Below are 19950 nucleotides of genomic sequence, written 5' to 3' on the forward strand. Positions count from 1 at the left end.
ATCCTCAACAAAATACTAGCAAACAGAATCCAGCAGCACATTAAAAGGATCATACACCATGATCAAGTGGGGTTTATTCCAGGAATGCAAGGATTCTTCAATATACGCAAATCAATCAATGTGATACACCATATTAACAAGTTGAAGGAGAAAAACCATATGATCATCTCAATAGATGCAGAGAAAGCTTTCGACAAAATTCAACAGCCATTTATGATAAAAACCCTGCAGAAAGTAGGCATAGAGGGATCTTTCCTCAACATAATAAAGGCCATATATGACAAACCCACAGCCAACATTGTCCTCAATGGTGAAAAACTGAAACCATTTCCACTAAGATCAGGAACAAGACAAGGCTGCCCACTCTCACCACTCTTATTCAACATAGTTTTGGAAGTTTTAGCCACAGCAATCAGAGAAGAAAAGGAAATAAAAGGAATCCAAATTGGAAAAGAAGAAGTAAAGCTGTCACTGTTTGCAGATGACATGATACTATACATAGAGAATCCTAAAGATGCTACCGAAAAACTACTAGAGCTAATCAATGAATTTGGTAAAGTAGCAGGATACAAAATTAATGTACAGAAATCTCTGGCATTCCTGTACACTAATGATGAAAAATGTGAAAATGAAATCAAGAAAACACTCCCATTTACCATCGCAACAAAAAGAATAAAATATCTAGGAATAAACCTACCTAAGGAGACAAAAGACCTGTATGCAGAAAATTATAAGACACTGATGAAAGAAATTAAAGATGATACAAATAGATGGAGAGATATACCATGCTCCTGGATTGGAAGAATCAATATTGTGAAAATGACTCTACTACCCAAAGCAATCTACAGATTCAATGCAATCCCTATCAAACTACCACTGGCATTTTTCACAGAACTAGAACAAAAAATTTCAAAATTTGTTTGGAAAAACAAAAGGCCCCAAATAGCCAAAGCAATCTTGAGAACGAAAAACGGAGCTGGAGGAATCAGGCTCCCTGACTTCAGACTATACTACAAAGCTACAGTAATTAAGACAGTCTGGTACTGGCATAAAAACAGAAAGATAGATCAGTGGATCAGGATAGAAAGCCCAGAGATAAACCCACGCACATATGGCCAACTTATCTTTGATAAAGGAGGCAGGAATGTACAGTGGAGAAAGGACAGCCTCTTCAATAAGTGGTGCTGGGAAAACTGGACAGGGACATGTAAAAGTTTGAGATTAGATCATTCCCTAACACCATACACAAAAATAAGCTCAAAATGGATTAAAGACTTAAATGTAAGGCCAGAAACTATCAAACTCTTAGAGGAAAACATAGGTAGAACACTCTATGACATAAATCACAGCAAGATCCTTTTGGACCCACCTCCTAGAGAAATGGAAATAAAAACAAAGATAAACAAATGGGACCTAATGAAACTTCAAAGCAAAGGAAACCATAAACAAGACCAAAAGACAACCCTCAGAATGGGAGAAAATATTTGCAAATGAAGCAACTGACAAAGGATTAATCTCCAAAATTTAGAAACAGCTCATGCAGCTCAATAGCAAAAAAACAAACAACCCAATCCAAAAATGGGCAGAAGACTTAAATAGGCATTTCTCCAAAGAAGATATACAGACTGCCAACAAACACATGAAAGAATGCTCAACATCATTAATCATTAGAGAAATGCAAATCAAAACTACAATGAGATATCATCTCACACCAGTCAGAATGGCCATCATCAAGAAATCTAGAAACAATAAATGCTGGAGAGGGTGTGGTGAAGAGGGAACACTCTTGCACTGCTGGTGGGAATGTGAATTGGTACAGCCACTATGGAGAACAGTATGGAGGTTCCTTAAAAAACTAAAAATAGAACTACCATATGACCCAGCAATCCCACTACTAGGCATATACCCTGAGAAAACCATAATTCCAAAAGAGACATGTACCAAAATGTTCATTGCAGCTCTATTCACAATAGCCCGGAGCTGGAAACAACCTAAGTGTCCATCATCGGATGAATGGATAAAGAAGATGTGGCACATATATACAATGGAATATTACTCAGCCATAAAAAGAAACGAAACTGAGCTATATGTAATGAGGTGGATAGACCTAGAGTCTGTCATACAGAGTGAAGTTAGTCAGAAAGAGAAAGACAAATACCGTATGCTAACACATATATACGGAATTAAAAAAAAAATGTCATGAAGAACCTATGGGCAAAACGGGAATAAAGACACAGACCTACTTGAGAATGGACTTGAGGATATGGGGAGGGGGAAGGGTAATCTGTGACAAAGCGAAAGAGAGGCATGGACATATATACACTACCAAACGTAAGGTAGATAGATAGTGGGAAACAGCCGCAGAGCACAGGGAGATGAGCTTGGTGCTTTGTGTCCGCCTGGAGGGGTGGGATGGGGAGGGTGGGAGGGAGGGAGATGAATGAGGGAAGGGATGTGGGAACAGATGTATATGTATGACTGATTCACTTTGTTATAAAGCAGAAACTAATAAAATAAAAAATTTAAAAAAAAAAATAATAATTTTTACATTGGTTATATGTTGAAATGATAATACTCTGAATACACTGGGTTAAGTAAGACAGTATTATAATGAACTTTTCCTGTTTCTTTTTACTTCTTTAATGTGCCTACAAGAAGATTTAAATTTACATTTGTGGCTCCCATTAATTTATATTTTCTAGCATTGGGCAATAAGGCATGAGAGGTAAATACAGTAATACAGTGAAATGATTCCTAAGTTGGGGTAAATGCAAAGCTCTATGGGAGCAGGCAGAGAGCACAAAGCCAATTCTGCTTGGGGCACAAAAGAGAGCAAACCACAGGAAATGAGAGCACGAATAATTAAAAAAAAACAGTAGTGTTTTATTACTATTTACAAAGTATGACTTCTCTATGTGGAAAAAGGGGAAGGGAATGAAATCATTTCAGACAGAAACCCAGAGGCGAGAGAGCAGAAAAAACCACCTAGATGAGCTGAAACTAGACTAGGTTACTCACATTACCCCCTTGTAACTCTAGACAAAATCAGCCTTTTTGATTTAAAATAAAGACAATAATCAACTTTTTGTATTATTTCTTCCGAAAGGAAGCAATTTTAGACAACTGAAACAAAACTTCTAACATAGAGAAAAAATTTTTTAACCCATTATTTACCCCATGATGCCTACTACCTATTTTTATACTATCAGAAGAATCACCAAATCTCAAGGATAAGCAGTTGTGTAAATAACATCCACGATAAGGGAATATGGCACCCAGAATAAAATCTACCTTACCTGCTGCATATATGAACCTGTTATCCCCAAAGGAAGGAGCTGAAGAGTATTTTACAACCTTGGGGGTTTGGTTTTGTTTTGCACAATTGCTTTTGCACAGGTCTTGACTCAAATCTACATGAGAACAATAAGATTTTCATATTACAGCAATTTTTAAATTTTTTTAAAAATTATTTATTTTATGTTTGGCTGCGTTGGGTCTTTGTTGCTGCACAGGCTTTCTCTAGTTGCAGCGAGCGAGGTCTACTCTTCATTGGGGTGCAAGGGTGTCACTGCAGTGGCTTCTCTTGTTGCAGAGCATGTGCTCTAGGCCCGTGGGCTTCAGTAGTTGTGGCTCGCGGGCTCTAGAGCGCAGACTCAGTAGTTGTGGTGCATGGGCTTAGCTGCTCTGTGGCATATGGGATCTTCCCGGACCAGGGCTCGAACCCGCATCCCCTGCATTGGCAGGCAGATTCTTAACCACTGTGCCACCAGGGAAGCCCTACAGCAATTTTAAAAATATATACAGTAGTATAGCTTTTCTTTATTCTGGAGCCTATAGGCGACTTTTAATTTTTTTTAATTATGCAATGAAAGGGATGCAAAATTAGAATTTTGATCAACTACCTGGTGAACGATACAGTAAGTTATACCAAGACAAAAATTCTTTTTATTAATTCTACTCTATCTCAAACATGAAGGATCACTGAAAAACACTTTTATTCATGAGTGAAAATAAGAACAAGAAAAAAAGTCAATGGAAATATAAGAAGAGCAAAAAGAAAAACAGTGAGATTCGCTGTTGGATGAGAGTTTTTAACAGGACCTAAAAAAGAATTAATGTCAACAGCTGGAAACGGCATTTGGCTCATGTTAAAGAAATGCTGCTGCTGCAGTTTGCAAACAGGATGAATGGAGAGCAGCTTGCAAGCGTGAAGGATAAAAATAAGTATTTCATTATGAAAACTGTGTTTCATTGTTGTATTGGTAAATTTGAAACAATTATAAGCAGTGCATTCGAAAATAACTGTTGGTACTTGACGACAGAAACTAAAATAACTATCTCCTTTCCCCACCAAAGTACAGAACCATGAACTTTTTTCTCCCCTAAGTCTTTGATCCTTGGAACGTGAAAAGCAACATTAAGTAGCATTCAATAATAAAAGGAAACCAGTGCTTCCGGATGGGACGACAGGCAAATAAAAGTTACTCCCATTCTTTTTAAAAGATGTATTCAAGCTTGTTTTAATAATTCATAAGATATACAACTTCATAAATGCACAAAGAAGTACAATATAGCCGGGAGAAATGAACTGAGATGGAAATACTGATCCCTATAATATTTTTAGTAAATGCAATACCATGATGTGCCCTCAAAACAAACAATCCTCACAGCACAGTGATGCCCTGCTTGTTCACAGCTAACCCATCGGGGAAACCCAACCACAGACAGTGAAATCCAGTCCTCAAGGAAAACAACTAACAATCAGAAGCAAAATCACCGAGCAACGAAAGGACGGATGGAAAGAGTCAAGCGGCCAAATCCTAAATATTACTCTGAAGAAGGCTTTTGTCAGCTAGAGCAGCTTTACTGGAAGATTTAAAGGAAAAACTATGACCTTGTTTTAAGACAGCAGAGTGGAGACGTCTCTGTCCTTTCCCCTCCCCAAATAACAGCAGAATAAAAGAAATGGAAACTCCATCTCAGATAAGACTAGACAAAATCTATCACCCAATCCCAATAAGTGCAAAAGCTGCCAAAGGCAATGAAACTCAAGTAGGGGTATAGGAAGGTGCTGAGAGGAGGTCTTTGGCCAAAGATTCAGATACAAAATCAGTGAAGGAAACACTCTGTTGCTGAGACAAAGTAGAGAAGGTAGACAAGACTGAACTGTGAACAGTCTCCTAGCTTCTACTGTACTGGCAGCAACACATAAAGGTTAAACACTCTCAACTATACAACCTTGTATCATGAAGCACTTTCCTGTGGACAAGGAAAAATTCCTGCTACTCCTGCTCTCCCAGCCCCCACATAAATCAGTTTCAAATCAGGGGTTGGGAACTGGGGAGAGGGCTAGATTCATTCAAAGATTAATAAAAAGGAACTAGCACAGGACCTAGAATAGACCAAGAAGTTACAGGAGACAGAGGGAAAGAGAGGAAGGAAGGAAGGGAGAAGAGAGGGATAGGAAGTAACTGGAAAGACAGATGAGGAAAAGTCACCAGAAAAATGTTGCCACCAAGCAAATGAAAATCATAACGAGAAACACCACTATAACTCAAAGAACTTAAGGAAAAAGTTAAAACATTCAAAGAAGTGATACAGAGCTCTAGAAAATATGACAAAATCACAGAACAAGATAAAGTACGAGACTGAAGAGAACATCAAAAATTAAATCTAAGTAAGAAGTTGTTTGAAGCAGAATAAACATGCAAGACAAGATGGAGACATGAGCAAAAAGAAACAGAAATTAACTATGAATTAGAAAAGACTGAAAGAAAAAGAAATGGAAGGGTTTTTTTTGTTTTTTTAAATTTCACATGTGTAACTGCTTTCCCCAAGAAGAATAAAGGACAAATTAAAGACAAATTTTCCAAACAAGAGGAAGATGCAAACCTGTAGACTGAGAGGGTACATACATGCCCGGGCAAAACAATATAGGATGGTAATACTGAGTCAAGTTTAATGAAAATCTCTGGTACTTAAAGATAAAAGCCCAGAAGTATTCTTTTGGGGTAAGGGGGTGGGAATCAAGCTAGCCTCAGACTTCTCTACAGAAACATTCAATATACTTGATTCCTACAAGGTCCCTAGAGTAAATAGAAGTACATCCAGTCAAACTGCTGTTTAAGTTTAAAGGAAACAACTACTTTAAAAAATTTTTTTTTTAAATTTTACTGGAGTATAGTTGATTTTCAATGTTGTGTTAGTTTCAGGTGTACAGCAAAGTGATTCAGTTATACATACATTCATTCTTTTTGAGATTCTTTTCTCATATAGGTTATCACAGAATATTGGGTAGAGTTCTCTGTGCTATACAGTCCTTGTTGGTTACCTGTCATATATAGTAGTATGTGTGTGTTCATCCCAAGCTCCTGAACAAATACCCATCTTTAAACATTTTAAGACCCATGAAATTTCATTCTCATAGAATTTTTTGAAAAAAATACTCTAGGAGGGACTTCGCTGCTGGCGCAGTGGTTAAGAGTCCACCTGCCAATGCAGGTGAAAGGGGTTCAAGCCCTGGTCCGGGAAGATTCCACGTGCTGCAGAGCAACTAAGCCCGTGCACCACAACTACTGAGCCTGCACTCTAGAGTCCACAAGCCACAACTACTGAGCCCACGTGCCACTACTGAAGCCTGCGTGCCTAGAGCCCGTGCTCCGCAACAAGAGAAGCCACTGCAATGAGAAGCCTGTGCACCGCAACGAAGAGTAGCCCCCGCTCACCTTAACTAGAGAAAGCCCACGTGCAGCAATGAAGACCCAATGCAGCCAAAAAATAACTAACTAAATAAATAAATACTCTGGGAAAAACCTCAGGTTACAGAAAATACAGAGAAACACTATGACCAGCTGCATGTCACAACAAAGCCTTTGCTGATCCTTCTGCCTGAAGCACCCTTGCCATTCCCCACTGGGCCACCTCCCTGCCTGCTTCTCTTCCACCTCACACACCAAGGTCCTTCTTTCCTGCCACCAAGGCTTAGCTAATGCATCAGATTTTCCTTAAAGTCTTGTCTGATACCACATATCATATTGTTTCCTTTCTCTATCTCTAGTAAATTACCCAACTGTCTGGTGTAAATAATACACCTGAAACAAAGTAACTTTAAAAGACTGAAAACAGGCACAGGCATACTTTGTAAGTGAAAAGAAAAAGAAAGCAGGGTGGTTATGTATCAATAGTGGAAGAATCTATTCCCCTTTCTCAATCCAAGAAAATAAAGGGCATGGAAAAATAAATAATTACTAAGGTACAAATAAGTAAAGTATATCAAACACTGTAATCAGAAAATAGATCTTTTCCGCTGTCCACAGAAAAATCACAATAACTATATATCCAAGCCACAAAGAAAATGCCATGAAAATTCCAAATAGGAAAAATAGGACAAATAACACTCTATGATCATAATCCAATAAAAATATTAATGAATTATAAAATAGATAAAACAAAAACCTAAGAGCTGGAAATGTTTCAGTCCTTAAATCAAAAGGAGGGATGACGGGGCAGGGCACACTTAGAGTGAAATGAACTGATGATTGGAAAAAAACAAAAAAAACCTTTATAACCTAATATGAATATAAAAAGGATCACAAGATGTGGTGATGAACAAATGAGTATAATGTTCATTTCTAGTTAAGAACTACTAAATCAGACCTAAAATCATTTTTAGCAGCAAACGATCAAGGTTCAAAAAACTGACTTTGCTCTAGGCAACACAGTTACGATATTGCAGAACTGGGATTCAAATCCCATGTCATCTGGTGCCATATGCAGTATGCTTTGTCCCCCTATGTATTATATATCCTTCATACGGTCAATTAAATTTACTAAGCTCAAATACATAATATTGTTCAATTAGACCCAAGATACCATTAACAGAAAGAAACAGCAATGTTATAAACACCACCAGGAAAGAAACAAAACAAAAACGAAAACACCTCTACTAATTGAACTATGACACAATGCTTTATTTTCACTAAGGATCTGTTTTACTTATTTAAAAAGGTCTTTTAAACTAGATTTTACCATAATCACTCATTTGCCTAAATTAAAAGGAAGAGTAAAACAAACGGGATGTGACTTTGCAAAAAAACACGGAATTGTTCCATGAATTCTTCCAAGAATAAATACCTTCCTCACAAATACAAGGAATTTTTTATATAGTACAATGCCTAAGGAACTACATGGTAAGCAACTGCCTTCCAACTTAAACCATTCCCAATAAAGTCACCACTCCTTGACCCCACAACTCATCTCTTGATTTATTGACCTGTTGTGCTGCGAGCAGCAGGAGATTGGACTGGATAACGTATCTGTTTTTCTTTTACCTAGTTCTCTATACAGCTTTCCTTACTTTTCCTTTCCTTTCCTTTCCCTTCCTCTTACAAATGACTCATTTTCTGGTGGAAGAAAATCTAAAGCTTTTTTGCTCGTTCAGAAAGTCTGCTACTTTAAAAAGTATTTTTAAAGAAGCTGAATTAATCTCAGAATCTTCTCCTTTCCTGCACCCTCCTTTCCTGGAGGGTGAGGAATACCACTAAGTACTGAGCACCCTCAAGGAGTGCTGGTCCATCCTTCAGTGGAACAGGCATGGTGACCATGACCATGGTGATAAGAGGATGTTAACTGCCTCTCCCTCCTGGTTCTGCTTTAAGAAGCTAGAGGTCTATCGACTGGCTCAATGATTAGAAGCAAACAAACAGGGAGAAGGAAAACAGTCCTCAAAAAAGACAAAGGGAAAAAAAAAAGACAAAGGAATGTGTATTATAATAAAAACCAAATGGTCAGTTAAAACAGTCCAGGTATACGTCATATTCAAGAGCTTTAACCAGCAGATACATGTGAAGTACACACTATGTGTCCAATATTGTTTTGAAAACTCCCTGTCCCTGGAAGATATCTATCCATTTTAAAAACACAAATCCATAAGAAAACTGGAATAGTAAGAGAAAAAAGTACAACCAAAGACTCCATTTCATAGGACCAACTAGTCACACATGTAAAGTTTTGAAATGGGAAAGATCAGTATAGGCCTGGAGTCATCAAGGGGGACTTGACCCAAGAGCAACTAAATAGGCTGACCTTTGATGGAAAGGCAGGTTATAGACCAAAGGAGAGAGAGGACAGATTATTTATAAACTGAGTAAAGAATGTACATCATAGCAGAATGGCAAGGATGAGCACGGCCCAGCACACATGAAGGGTATTCAGGAGAGCAGCCTAAAAGGTTTATGTCTGTAAATTTAAAAATGGTGAGTTTATGACAGGATCATCTTACAGAAGAAAAGTACATATCAGAAAAAAGAATTTAAGTGGGAAGGAATAAACACTATAGATACTACAAAGGAATATGGTGAAAGTTAGGAGGGGCAGTCCGAAAGATGAACTGCGATGGAAAAGAAAATGCAATCAGAGAAAACAGCCTAAGAGACATGTAATGATCAGTGAAGTTAGATGGCAGTAGTGGACACACAGCTAAAAGTGAGTCGAAAAGACATTTAAAGAATGACAGACATCAACAGAGTGTGAAGACGTAACAGGAAGGGGAGAAGGAAGAAGAGGAAGCATCAAAGATGATTCAATGTTTCTGTCTAGGAAAGCAGAATGAAAGACTGGTGGCACATTTGATCACAACATCTAACACACATAAAAATTCCATCTGTTTTCACATCTCTCCTAGGCATCTGGCTTAATTCATGCATGCCAAAGGAGGCCCTCCAGCATTTTTCAATAGAAGAAGCCTAAGTATATTATACTAATATTAAGTACAGCCACATAAAACAGACTACAGATAAATTTTTAAAATAATTTCCTTTCTTATGAATGAAAATGACATGAGATCTGGCATTTGCTTTACAATAATCAGGCAGGGAAGAGTAGAGATGAAGCAACACTGGCTGTGAATTAATAATTGTTGAAGATGGATGATGTGTACTTGGGGGCTCATTCAACTATTCTATGCACTTAAAACAAAGCCTCATCACTTATCTATTCACATGAATCTAATCATTCACTGAGAGCTCCCTTCTAAAGGAAATAATCATAAAATCTGACCGTGTAATTTGTAAATAATTTTGAATAAAAGGCAAGGCTAACACATTATAGCCATCACTAAACATAACTGCAAATAATATATATTAAAAAAAACAAAAACCCCACCTCGTCTACACTGTCCTTCTACACAGAACTGTACTTCAGTTGAAGTCAGGTTAAAAAACAGAAAGTTATTCAAATGCTAAGTTTTTAATATTCATAGATTAATATCAGTAAGAGTCATGCACAGTATGAACTAGCATTCATGCCGTTCATACTAAGTTCATACTGCGTTCATACTAAGACTGTGAACTAGTGTTACATTAAAGCACTAGATGTACTGTATAGTACTTTGGGTCAAATACATTTAAGAAAGCTTACACGTTGGGTAGCTACAGCTATACCTCTAAATATTAATTGATATAAATATTTTATCTTTTGTCATTGCACCTAATAAAAATATAACATGTAATTGAGTCCATGAGTACTAAGTATTAATTCTCAATCTTAAGTTGTAGTTCAGATTCAGCCAATTGTTCTTAATAAAGTGTAAATGGTTAATTGAGACCTTGAGATAATCGGAAATGCAACAGATCCTTAATGCATCTGCTTTCATAGAATTGTTTGGGGATGCACAATAGGTATGTTTAAGCTCTTAGAGATGTAGCCCCTGCTGAAAACAAACATTGTAAGATCCAAAGATTCTAAAGCCTGAAAAATGTTGTATCACATTAAAAAGAACAATATAACTACACCAACATTTACAGGCTCACTTTTTTCCCTAGTAAGCTTTTCTAAATACCTTACAACAGGTTTTATGGACTCAGAGTATTGAAGGAGAATATTTTCCAAAAACAAAATTAAACCACTAGGTTCTATCATACTTTTTAATCATTAACTTTTCATATGACACAAGGAAATTAATCAATGACTTATTAAAATGTTTTATTTGCAGAAGATATGTATAAATCAGGGGTTGAATCCCAGCTCTACCACTAGTGTGTGACCTTGAGTGCGACTTGCTATGCAACCTTGAGCAAATCTTTCAATCTCTTTGTGTCTCAATTTCCTCATCTGTTAAATGGGGATAATAAGACCATCTGCTTCCCAGGGTGAGAGTTAAACGAATCAATCTATGAAAAGACTGCAAGAGAGTGCCTGGCATTTAAACACTAAAAAAAAAATGTTAGTTGCTTCCACTGACTCCATCATCATCATGAAACTTTTTTTTTATAAATTTATTTATTTATTTAATTTTTGGCTACATTGGGTCTTCATTGCTGTACACGGGCTTTCTCTAGCTGCAGTGAGCAGGGGCTACTCTTCATTGCCGTGCGCGGGTTTCTCATTGCAGTGGCTTCTCTTGTTACAAAGCACGGGCTCTAGGCGTGCGGGCTCAGTATTCGTGGCACACAGGCTTAGCTGCTCCATGGCATGTGGGATCTGCCCGGACCAGGGCTCGAACTCGTGTCCCCTGCCTTGGCAGGTGGATTCTTAACCACTGCACCACCAGGGAAGTCCCCATCCTGAGACATTTGAATTGCTACTGCCTTCATACACACAAATGCAAATGTGGGTTCTTCCCAATTATTTTCTTGGTAAGTAATGGCAAGTCTGGAATTTTGGATATACAATCCTTCTTGGCCTTAATCAGTGAAAGCAGTCAAGCAGCAAAGCTAAAATGGGTTCTAAAAAGAGTAACACCTGTCGACTACAAATTGCCACTTGCATGGGCACTTGCCATCTACCTCTACAAGGATTAAATCAGTTGCTACTGCGGCTAACCTTCAACACCCCCTGAAAGGAATTCAGGGTGGAGATCAAGAACGAGGCACTCTATGCTCAGAGAAAAATGGGCAAAACAGGTCTTCAGGTAAGTCAGATATTTTTCAGAAGCTGATTTTATGAGCCCAATTCCTGCATCTCCTCATATCTAGAAAAGCACTGAATTCCTTCATGGTGACGTCTGCTCCTCATGACTACCAGTAACCCCCATGAGACCTTCTGCAAAAAATATGTGCTTGATTGCATGTACTCCCCCTTCACCAAAATCACATATAAACTGACCTTCCCCCACACCTCTCTGGAGCAGTTTCTCAGAGCTATCTGAAATGTTGTCTCATGGGCTATAGACCTCATTTAGCTCCAAATAAAACAACTTGCAACTCTCACGTTGTGCAATTTTTTTTAAGTCAGCACATCTCAGATTTAGTGTTTCTGATCAAGAAAGTAGGTAACTGTGTACACATATAATTGCTATGAAAATTTCCAAAAATCCCATTTATCAACCTACATATCCACTGATGGATGACTGAAAAAGGACAATGTGGTGTATATACACAATGGGATATTGCTCAGCCATTAAAAAAAAGAATGAAATCTTGCCATTTGTGACAACAAGGAGGGACCTCAAGGGCATAATAGTAAGTGAAATAAGTCAGGGAAAGACAAATACATTATGATCTCACTTATTATGTAGAATCTAAAACAAACAAAAAGCTAAGCTCATGAATATACAGAAAGGATTGGTTGGGCAGGAAATGGGTGAGAGGAGTCAAAAGGTACAAATTTCCACTAATAAAATAAGTCATGGGATGTAATGTACAGCATGGTGACTAGAGTTAATACTGCATTACATCAAGTATCTTTTCTGACCACAATGCTATGAGACTAGATATCAATTACAGGAAAAAATCTGTAAAATATACAAACACATGAAGGCTAAACAATACACTACTTAATAGCCAAGAGATCACTGAAGAAATCAAAGAGGAAATCAAAAAATACCTAGAAACAAATGACAATGAAAACACAACAACCTAAAACCTATGGGATGCAGCAAAAGCAGTTCTAAGAGGGAAGTTTATAGCAATACAATCCTACCTTAAGAAACAAGAAACATCTCAAATAAACAACCTAACCTTACACCTAAAGCAAATAGAGAAAGAACAAAAAATCCCCAAAGTTAGCAGAAGAAAAGAAATCATAAAGATCAGATCAGAAATAAATGAAAAAGAAATGAAGGAAACAATAGCAAAGATCAATAAAACAAAAAGCTCTTTCTTTGAAAAGATAAACAAAATTGATAAACCAATAGCCAGACTCACCACGAAAAAAAGGAAGACTCAAATCAATAGAATTAGAAATGAAAAAGGAGAAGTAACAACTGACACTACAGAAATACAAAGGATCATGAGAGATTACTACAAGCAACTCTATGCCAAGAAAATGGACAACCTGGAAGAAATATACAAATTCTTAGAAAAGCACAACTGAACCAGGAAAAACTAGAAAATATGAACAGACCAATCACAAGCACTGAAATTGAAACTGTGATAAAAATCTTCCAACAAACAAAAACCCAGGACCAGATGGCTTCACAGGCAAATTGTATCAAACATTTAGAGAAGAGCTAACACCTATCCTTCTGAAACTCTTCCAAAATATAGCAGAGGGATGAACACTCCCAAACTCATTCTACGAGGCCACCATCACCCTGATATCAAAACCAGACAAAGATGTCACAAAGAAAGAAAACTACAGGCCAATATCACTGATGAACATAGATGCAAAAATCCTCAACAAAATACTAGCAAACAGAATCCAACAGCACATTAAAAGGATCATACACCATGATCAAGTGGAGTTTATCCCAGAAATGCAAGGATTCTTCAACATACACAAATCAATCAATGTGATACAGCATATTAACAAACTGAAGAATAAAAAACACATGATCCTCTCAATACATGCAGAAAAAGCTTTCGACAAAATTCAACATCCATTTATGATAAAAACCCTCCAGAAAGTAGGCATAGAGGGAACTCTTCTCAACATAATAAAGGCTATATTTGACAAACCCGCAGCCAACGTCATCCTCAATGGTGAAAAACGGAAACCATTTCCACTAAGATCAGGAACAAGACAAGGTTGCCCACTCTCACCACTATTATTCAACATAGTTTTGGAAGTTTTAGCCACAGCAATCAGAGAAGAAAAAGACATAAAAGGAATCCAAACTGGAAAAGAAGAAGTAAAGCTGTCACTGTTTGCAGATGACATGATACTATACATACAGAATCCTAAAGATGCTACCAGAAAACTACTAGAGCCAATCAATGAATCTGGTAAAGTAGCAGGATACAAAATTAATGTACAGAAATCTCTGGCATTCCTATACACTAATGATGAAAAATCTGAAAGTGAAATTAAGAAAACACTCCCATTTACCACTGCAACAAAAAGAATAAAATACCTAGGAATAAACCTACCTAAGGAGACAAAAGACCTGTGTACAGAAAATTATAAGACACCGATGAAAGAAATTAAAGATGATACAAACAGATGGAGAGATATACCATGTTCTTGGATTGAAGAATCAACATTGTGAAAATGACTCTATTACCCAAAGCAATCTACAGATTCAATGCAATCCCTATCAAACTACCACTGGCACTTTTCACAAAGCTAGAACAAAAAATTTCACAATTTGTATGGAAACACAAAAGACCCCGAATAGCCAAAGCAATCTTGAGAAGGAAAAACGGAGCTGGAGGAATCAGGCTCCCAGACTTCAGACTACACTACAAGCTACAGTCATCAAGTCAGTATGGTTCTGGCACAAAAACAGAAATATAGATCAATGGAACAGGATAGAAATGCCAGAGGTAAACCCATGCACATATGGTCACCTTATCCTTGATAAAGGAGGCAAGAATATACAATGGAGAAAAGACAGCCTCTTCAATAAGTGGTGCTGAGAAAACTGGACAGGTACATGTAAAAGAATGAAATGAAAACACTCCCTAACACCATACACAAAAATAAACTCAACATGGATTAAAGACCTAAAAGTAAGACCAGACACTATCAAACTCTTAGAGGAAAACACAGGCAGAACACTCTATGACATAAATCACAGCAAGGTCCTTTTTGACCCACCTCTTAGAAAAATGGAAATAAAAACAAAAATAAACAATGGGGACCTAATGAAACTTAAAAGCTTTTGCACAGCAAAGGAAACCATAAACAAGATGAAAAGACAACCCTCAGAATGGCAGAAAATATTTGTAAATGAATAAACTGACAAAGGATTAATCTCCAAAATTTACAAGCAGCTCATGCAGCTCAATATCGAAAAAACAAACAACCCAATCCAAAAATGGGCAGAAGACCTAAATAGACATTTCTCCAAAGAAGATATACAGATTGCCAACAAACACATGAAAGAATGCTCAACATCATTAATCATTAGAGAAATGCAAATCAAAACTACAATGAGATATCATCTCACACCAGGCAGAATGGCCATCATCAAAAAATCTACAAACAGTAAATGCTGGAGAGGGTGTGGAAAAATGGGAACCCTCTTGCACTGTTAGTGGGAATGTAAATTGATACAGCCACTACAGAGAACAGTATGGAGGTTCTTTAAAAAACTAAAAGTAGAACTACCATATGATCCAGCAATCCCACTACTGGGCATATACCCTGAGAAAACCATAATTCAAAGAGTCATGTACCAAAATGTTCATTGCAGCTCTATTTACAATAGCCAGGACATGGAAGCAACCTAGATGTCCATCAACAGATGAATGGATAAAGAAGATGTGACACACATATACAATGGAATATTACTCAGCCATAAAAAGAAACAAAATTGAGTTATTTGTAGTAAGGTGGATGGACCTAGAGTCTGTCATACAGAGTGAAGTAAGTCAGAAAGAGAAAAACAAATACCATATGCTAACACATATATACGGAATCTAAAAAAAAAAAAAAAGGTCATGAAGAACCTAGGGGCACGATGGGAATAATGATGCAGACTTAGTAGAGAACGGACTTGAGGACACGGGGAGGGGGAAGGGTAAGCTGGGACAAAGTGAGAGAGTGGCATGGACATATTATACTACCAAATGTAAAACAGATAGTGGGAAGTAGCCTCATAAGCACAGGGAGGTCAGCTTGGTGCTCTGTGCCCACCTAGAGGGGGTGGGATAGGAAGGTTGGGAGGGAGATACAAGAGGGAGGAGATATGGAGATATATGTGTATGTATAGCTGATTCACTTTGTTATAAAGCAGAAATGAACACACCATTATAAAGCAATTATATTCCAATAAAGATGTTAAAAAAATAATAATACTGCATTATATATTTGAAGTAGCTAAGAGAGTGGACCTTGGACGTTCTCATTACAAGAAAAAAAATCTGTAACAATGTATGGCAACAAATGTTAACTGGACTTTCCTGGTGATCGTTTTGCAGTATATACAAATATTGAATCATTATGTTACACACCTGAAAAAAAATATGTTGTATGCTAATCATACTTCAATTTTAAAAATCCTATTTAAGTTTTTGTGAGTAAATAACTCTCAAAGAATATTTTTTTTGTAACTTTAAAGAAAAATTGCATATCCTCATCCCTCACTATCCTCCAGCCACAAATAGGCTTCCTTGTATTTCTCAAACACACCCATCTTATTCCCTTCTCAGGGCCTTTACACCTGCTGTTCCCTCAGCCAGAAAAACTTTGCCACCAGAGTTTTACATGATTAGATTGCAACTCAAATGTGATTTCTTCAAAGAGGTACTTTCTGACCACCTCACCTTTTGATTTGCTTTGATTTGACCACTATCAGATATTTTCCTTCAGTTCTTTTTTTTACTTCTGCATAATTTGCCTTTGTCACACCACCCCAACAAACTGTAGGCTCCATGACAGCAGAAATCATGTCTTATCTGCCAGTGTATCCCCAGAATAGAAAAGGATAATTGGTTGGTACATAGCAGACATTGAGCTAAATATTTTTAAAATGAATATTTAAACTTTAAACTTTTTGAAGTTTATTGCCTAAGTTTTTCAAGGCACGTGTGTTAAGGGATGGTCTACATACTAAATGATTAGGGCTGCTTATCTATTCGTGGAGCTATTATTACTTAAAAATATCTTTGAGATTCAAAATTTATCAGAATGCCCAATTTTTGTTCTTAAAGAGATTAGGAGCTATCACCTTTCAATACCTGTAGGCTATATTTAGAGCCAGAAGCTATTAATAAACCTACTTTTCAAAAAAAATTTTTTTTTATGGATTAGTTTAGCACAGCAACAGAAAAAAGAAAATCAGTGCAAAGGGAAAACTACAGACAAGCAGAAGCTGGACAGCAGCTCTTTTAAAGCAGTGCTTCTTTTAGAGGCAAAAAAAAAAAATACTACTTCCCACTTATACTGTAGAACAGAGCAACAGAGGACTGGTTAAACTAACTATGATACATCAATAAAACAATTTTCAAAGAGTATGTTGTGAAATGAAAAAATAATCGCAAAATATTTTTAAAGGGAACCCAAATATATCTGCAGCATAAACACTATTTTAGTAAATATAATCTCACACATACACACACACACACACATGCATGATTAACAAGAAATAATTCAAGGAGTTAACAGGGGATATTTTTGGATGATATAATGACAGACATTATTATTACATTATCCTTTCCTCTAGGTGCCCTTTTTTCTTTTTTTCTATTTTGTCCAAATCCTTAAATTGCATCTGCAATCTTGATAGAAATATTAGGGCTGATAAGGTGAGTTGCCTTTTGTTTTTCATTTGCGGTTTTTGGTGGGGGTTTTTTGGTTTTGCTCTTAAAGAAAAACAAACGGGAGTAATGAATCCAGTTAAAGAAATAACCTAATTATAATCCTTAAACAGAACAAGGTGGATAAGCCATGGTAAACATCATTACTTGGATCACAGATATACTACATTCATGAGACTCCGAAGATGCTAGAAGAGTAAAAACTCTACACTGTTCTTAAGAATAACAGTTTTAACAAGGGCTTCCATTTACGAAGTATTTACAACCTTCCAGGTTTAGATATTATCTCATTTTATCCTCACGGTAATCCAATAAAGTAGTTTTTATTTCTATTTATAAAATAAGAAAATATGGGGACTCAGTTGTAGACAACTGGGAGAAACACACACACACACACATTCATTCACTCGTTAGATTATCAGTGAGGATGTTATGCTATTCTCTAAATGTCTGAAAGATCTCATAAAAACTGTCACCATCATTCAACTTCTTTTTTAACTTTTTTTTGCTGCTTTTTAATTATATTTTTTCAATCATAAACTCAAATTTACACCAAGCTACACACCAGTGCTGTGTCTAGAAATCCCACTTAGAGTAGGGCAATGGTAACTAAATATTCTTTATTGTAACACTTAAAAGGAATGTAATAAAATTTCGTGGTTCCAGAATAAAATTTCTGTTCAAGTGATTATAAATCATATGTTAAGAACTGTTAACATGCAGATCCACGGACCAGTTGTCCAAACTACCCATAGGCTGTACCCTTAGTCTTGAAGCAACCAAGCCTGTTTCACTCTGTCCTATCTTGGGCAAAAGACAAGCCCCACTGGCATGCCATTCCAACTGCCAAATGGTTTATTCCAGCTGTCAAAGGACAAATGGTCAGAACCGTAATTGTATCTACAAAAAAGTTACTCAAAAGTTTTAACTGAAGAACACTGGTTCAAACCTCACATAACTGAAAATCGAATTATGTTATGCTAAATGTATAGAACACTTCATCTTGAACCTTTTTTTCTTTTTTACTCTATCTTCTTACACAGGCAATATAAGAAAACTGCTTAGCAAATACCAAAATGGTAAGCATAATGGAATTTTGTTTATTTATTTTGGATTGATTCCATTTCCAATGGATATATATATAAAAAATTACCTTCCTGTCCACATAGTGGTGTTGCCTACAGTGATATCAGTTCATGAATTAAACAAAATAAGGCAGCCATGGATTTATTCCATCCAAACTAGCTAAAATACATCATCTTAAAATGTCTTTATAATCCAAAAGTAGTTATCGACTTACCCGCCATGAGTAGAAAAAATAAGCCTAAGGAATAGCAAAGGAGGGATTAGCAAAAATCCCCATTATTTATTTATCTACACTGTAACAGATCAACCTATGTATTTGCATTCTAATCCTCAAAACATGCATTTGAAATGAAGTTGGACAGCGCTGCAACCAACAAACACCCTAGAAGGAGCAAGCCTTTCCACTGCCAGGGTCTGAATTAGGCTAGAGGTATTTCTTTTTTTTTTTGCGGTACGCGGGCCTCTCACTGTTGTGGCCTCTCCCGTTGCGGAGCACAGGCTCCGGACGCGCAGGCTCAGTGGCCATGGCTCATGGGCCCAGCCGCTCCGCGGCATGTGGGATCTTCTCGGACTGGGGCACGAACCCGTGTCCCCTGCATTGGCAGGCGGACTCTCAACCACTGCGCCACCAGGGAAGCCCGAGGTATTTCTATTTTAACTCGAGCACTTCATTAAAAAACATTAAACACAACCTCTTCATACCATCCGTCAGTGTCCCTCACTTTTGTCCAACTGTTCGTTATAGTGAAACGGAAGGATAAAATTAACAGCCCTTCCCAATCCTATTCATCAAGCTTGAATAATAAAATGTCATTATTGAATCACCATTATTCTGAACCAAATGTGATACAGCCATAAAACACAACATGTTAAGAGTAAAAATGCACATTTTTCCCCCTAAACTTAAGGATGACCATTGAACTCCACTTTCCTCTGAGAATTGATTTAAATGGTAACCAAAAATGCATGAAAATAAATTGTCTGTCCTGTCTCTTCCTTCTCTTCATGCTTGCTGTATTTACGGTGGTCCTAACTCTGCAACCAATAAAGAGAGGTAGTGAATATTGTGTGAAGGCAGCAAAGGCAGCATTAACTTAAGAAAGGCAGGCCTTATCAGAGAGTAACAAAGTTACTGGCAAGATTTAGGTTCCTGAGAAAATAACGCATAAATCCACTGCAAGGCTTCAGACAAGAATCTGCCTGTGCTGACTACTGAATTTAACTA

General features: G+C 37.1%; 1 protein-coding gene across 3 annotated transcripts in view; it reads right to left on the bottom strand.

Moving 5' to 3' along the window:
• TPK1 (thiamin pyrophosphokinase 1) overlaps window positions 1-19950 on the bottom strand; it is a 348926-nt gene that overhangs the window by 237578 nt on the left and 91398 nt on the right. The gene's annotated exons all lie outside the window — the stretch shown is intronic.

This window comes from Mesoplodon bidens (genome assembly GCF_964165515.1).
Source record: "Mesoplodon bidens genome assembly, chromosome: 9".
Lineage (NCBI taxonomy): Eukaryota > Metazoa > Chordata > Mammalia > Artiodactyla > Ziphiidae > Mesoplodon > Mesoplodon bidens.